Here is a 5,000-nt window from a genome sequence, read left to right as displayed (position 1 = left end):
ACCCACAGTGGTCCACCCAGTATCAACACAGGACGCAACGCCACGCCACAACACAAAAGGTACAAGTAATAAAATACCCTTTGGCCACACTCCTTATAAAGGCATCGAACCAACCCACCACCTGACACCAGCCAAACGTACATCCTGATTTGACACATCTCTGGCAACCTAACCCACGTTGGCCCTTAACCTAACCCACGTTGGCCCTTAACCTAACCCACGTTGGCCCTTAACCTAACCCACGTTGGCCCTTAACCTAACCCACGTTGGCCCTTAACCTAACCCACGTTGGCCCTTAACCTAACCCACGTTGGCCCTTAACCTAACCCACGTTGGCCCTTAACCTAACCCACGTTGGCCCTTAACCTAACCCACGTTGGCCCTTAACCTAACCCACGTTGGCCCTTAACCTAACCCACGTTGGCCCTTAACCTAACCCACGTTGGCCCTTAACCTAACCCACGTTGGCCCTTAACCTAACCCACGTTGGCCCTTAACCTAACCCACGTTGGCCCTTAACCTAACCCACGTTGGCCCTTAACCTAACCCACGTTGGCCCTTAACCTAACCCACGTTGGCCCCTTAACCTAACCCACGTTGGCCCTTAACCTAACCCACGTTGGCCCCTTAACCTAACCCACGTTGGCACCTTAACCTAAGTTACGCTGCACCTTAACCCAAGTTACGCTGCACCTTAACCCAAGTTACGCTGCACCTTAACCCAAGTTACGCTGCACCTTAACCCAAGTTACGCTGCACCTTAACCCAAGTTACGCTGCACCTTAACCCAAGTTACGCTGCACCTTAACCCAAGTTACGCTGCACCTTAACCCAAGTTACGCTGCACCTTAACCCAAGTTACGCTGCACCTTAACCCAAGTTACGCTGCACCTTAACCCAAGTTACGCTGCACCTTAACCCAAGTTACGCTGCACCTTAACCCAAGTTACGCTGCACCTTAACCCAAGTTACGCTGCACCTTAACCCAAGTTACGCTGCACCTTAACCCAAGTTACGCTGCACCTTAACCCAAGTTACGCTGCACCTTAACCCAAGTTACGCTGCACCTTAACCCAAGTTACGCTGCACCTTAACCCAAGTTACGCTGCACCTTAACCCAAGTTACGCTGCACCTTAACCTAACTTACGCTGCACCTTAACCTAACTTACGCTGCACCTTAACCTAACTTACGCTGCACCTTAACCTAACTTACGCTGCACCTTAACCTAACTTACGCTGCACCTTAACCTAACTTACGCTGCACCTTAACCTAACTTACGCTGCACCTTAACCTAACTTACGCTGCACCTTAACCTAACTTACGCTGCACCTTAACCTAACTTACACTGCACCTTAACTGTCACATGTAACGTCACAGGAATGTAGCTTTGCCTAACAGCAACCCTCTGAACATAGTTCACTGCTTGGATCCTCTGGTGTCATGTGTATTTCTTGATGCCATGGTGCGTACCCTCACATAAAGGTCTTTCGAGTGTTGCGTACTTTCTACACAGTCCCGCTAACCACTGGAAGGGTGTACCGCTACAGAACGAATATCGCCCTCCCCTCCTGCCCTTCCAAGCTGGTCGGTCAGGCGTTTGTTTGTGAAATGAGCCTTGCAGCTGTTCAGTTGCATTCGGTTGTCGATGCAGTCAGTGTACGTTGTGGTACGGCCTGTGTGGACTGTCCGCTGATGTACGCGTAACCCACACTGATCATCCGTCGTTACGTACTGAGTGACATAATGTGGCACATGCTTGACCGTACACCGGCTGCGCCCTACAATGGCGAATCATAAGGGCCATATGTTGTGCACGATGCTACTTGTCTCGTCTCCCCATTACAGCGAGATTGCACTGTTGTACGCCGTACAGACATGTGGTAGGTAGGTACGGACGAAAGTATTGCATGTTGGCCCCCCCCCCCCCCCCCCTCCTCCCTCTGCCGGGAATCAGCGTGAGCCGTCTGTTGATGTAGCGACGAGGGTTTTCCTATTTAATCGTATTGCCCCACACAACATGATAGCACGGTGGACCGCGTTCCACATCTGCGACATGCTACAGAGGCCGGTTGACAGTCGACCGCGCAAGGGACATTGCACACGTGCGCGGACCATCTTCCACGTGTTCTCTCGTGTACATGCCGCAGTGTGTATGTGGGCTGATGTAGCGTGTCGTGACACATAACATGCAGGCATGCCAGAATCGTAGATTTCGCAAATGTAGATTGACGTATACGTTTGCTGCCAAAGATCCGCAAATGAACTGGAAATCAGTTGTTGAGCGGTTGTTCGCGCTGCAGGTGCATCGGTGATAGCGACGATCGGTACATCTATGAACCGGTTGTTTCGGCGGTACCCGCCATGCCCCCGAACCTGAGTTGGCCATGTGGGTATGAAGCGATACGAGGCTGTGGCTTGGCGGGACAGTCCCCGGCCGGTGAGGGGGGGCCGCCCGGCGTGCTGGCCGCGCGCTGCGTGAGCGCACGCACTACAGCCGGCTGGTGGGGGGCGCCCAGTGGCAGGAGCGCCGGCCGACGGGCCCGGCTGGCGTCCCAGCTATGCGCCGGCGCACCCTGCGCGCGGCGCCAGGCGGCCAAAGTGGGTTCTGCCGAGCCCGGTGCGAAGCGCGGTGGACATCTGCAGTGTGCTGGTCCGATTGCGGACTGTGTGCGTTGAGGATGCGCCGCCGCCCGGCACTCGGCGTCGCGACGCCGTCTGCTGCTCGGTCGCCCCCAGCGGTTCTCGCAGGTGGTTTGTATCGCAGCTCTGCGGACGTGTTGGCGCGTGCGCTGTGCTGGGAGAGTTCGCTTCTGCACCCAAGTGGGGCTTTGCCCTTCTGTGGCGCTGGCGTTGGAGCTGCCGGTCACCGTAGGTGGCGCGTGTTGTTTCCCGCCGGCAATGCCACGACAGCACGCTCCCGGGCCTCTGTCGGCAGCGGCAAGCTCAGTTGGGAGCACGGGTGTTCGCACTGAAAGCGTCTACTCGCCCATCTCCGGGCGATTGCGCCTCTCTCGAACCCGACCAAGTACTTAGGACGGCGCTGCGCGCCGCCGGGACCTGAGAGGGTTTCGAGGTGTATCGTGCAGGGGAGCTCAGCCTCCTCCTGTTTGCAGAATAATTGAGCGGACGCTTGCGTGTTCGCGCGGGCCCTCGGGACACACTCCCGGGCGGCCGGCTGCTCAGCTCTCGTTGACGCAGCTCCCTGGTTGATCCTGCCAGTAGTCATATGCTTGTCTCAAAGATTAAGCCATGCATGTCTCAGTACAAGCCGCATTAAGGTGAAACCGCGAATGGCTCATTAAATCAGTTATGGTTCCTTAGATCGTACCCACGTTACTTGGATAACTGTGGTAATTCTAGAGCTAATACATGCAAACAGAGTCCCGACCAGAGATGGAAGGGACGCTTTTATTAGATCAAAACCAATCGGATTGGCTCGTCTGGTCCGTTTGCCTTGGTGACTCTGAATAACTTTGGGCTGATCGCACGGTCCTCGTACCGGCGACGCATCTTTCAAATGTCTGCCTTATCAACTGTCGATGGTAGGTTCTGCGCCTACCATGGTTGTAACGGGTAACGGGGAATCAGGGTTCGATTCCGGAGAGGGAGCCTGAGAAACGGCTACCACATCCAAGGAAGGCAGCAGGCGCGCAAATTACCCACTCCCGGCACGGGGAGGTAGTGACGAAAAATAACGATACGGGACTCATCCGAGGCCCCGTAATCGGAATGAGTACACTTTAAATCCTTTAACGAGTATCTATTGGAGGGCAAGTCTGGTGCCAGCAGCCGCGGTAATTCCAGCTCCAATAGCGTATATTAAAGTTGTTGCGGTTAAAAAGCTCGTAGTTGGATTTGTGTCCCACGCTGTTGGTTCACCGCCCGTCGGTGTTTAACTGGCATGTATCGTGGGACGTCCTGCCGGTGGGGCGAGCCGAAGGCGTGCTTGCGCGTCCCGAGGCGGACCCCGTTGAAATCCTACCAGGGTGCTCTTAGTTGAGTGTCTCGGTGGGCCGGCACGTTTACTTTGAACAAATTAGAGTGCTTAAAGCAGGCAAGCCCGCCTGAATACTGTGTGCATGGAATAATGGAATAGGACCTCGGTTCTATTTTGTTGGTTTTCGGAACCCGAGGTAATGATTAATAGGGACAGGCGGGGGCATTCGTATTGCGACGTTAGAGGTGAAATTCTTGGATCGTCGCAAGACGAACAGAAGCGAAAGCATTTGCCAAGTATGTTTTCATTAATCAAGAACGAAAGTTAGAGGTTCGAAGGCGATCAGATACCGCCCTAGTTCTAACCATAAACGATGCCAGCCAGCGATCCGCCGCAGTTCCTCCGATGACTCGGCGGGCAGCCTCCGGGAAACCAAAGCTTTTGGGTTCCGGGGGAAGTATGGTTGCAAAGCTGAAACTTAAAGGAATTGACGGAAGGGCACCACCAGGAGTGGAGCCTGCGGCTTAATTTGACTCAACACGGGAAACCTCACCAGGCCCGGACACCGGAAGGATTGACAGATTGATAGCTCTTTCTTGATTCGGTGGGTGGTGGTGCATGGCCGTTCTTAGTTGGTGGAGCGATTTGTCTGGTTAATTCCGATAACGAACGAGACTCTAGCCTGCTAACTAGTCGCGTGACATCCTTCGTGCTGTCAGCGATTACTTTTCTTCTTAGAGGGACAGGCGGCTTCTAGCCGCACGAGATTGAGCAATAACAGGTCTGTGATGCCCTTAGATGTTCTGGGCCGCACGCGCGCTACACTGAAGGAATCAGCGTGTCTTCCTAGGCCGAAAGGTCGGGGTAACCCGCTGAACCTCCTTCGTGCTAGGGATTGGGGCTTGCAATTGTTCCCCATGAACGAGGAATTCCCAGTAAGCGCGAGTCATAAGCTCGCGTTGATTACGTCCCTGCCCTTTGTACACACCGCCCGTCGCTACTACCGATTGAATGATTTAGTGAGGTCTTCGGACTGGTACGCGGAACACGCGATCTAGTGT

General features: G+C 54.4%; 1 non-coding gene across 1 annotated transcript; it reads left to right on the top strand.

Moving 5' to 3' along the window:
- Nucleotides 1-3,201: 3,201 nt before the first annotated feature.
- LOC126326115 (small subunit ribosomal RNA) lies at nt 3,202-5,000 on the top strand (the record flags this gene model as incomplete). Its single annotated transcript, XR_007560528.1, has 1 exon — nt 3,202-5,000. It is a non-coding gene; the product is annotated as a small subunit ribosomal RNA (ribosomal RNA).

The sequence above is a fragment of the Schistocerca gregaria genome, unplaced genomic scaffold (genome assembly GCF_023897955.1).
Source record: "Schistocerca gregaria isolate iqSchGreg1 unplaced genomic scaffold, iqSchGreg1.2 ptg000971l, whole genome shotgun sequence".
Classification (NCBI taxonomy): Eukaryota; Metazoa; Arthropoda; class Insecta; order Orthoptera; family Acrididae; genus Schistocerca; species Schistocerca gregaria.
The sequence above is the reverse complement of the archived record's forward strand: the minus strand, read 5'-3'. Positions and strand labels throughout refer to the sequence as shown.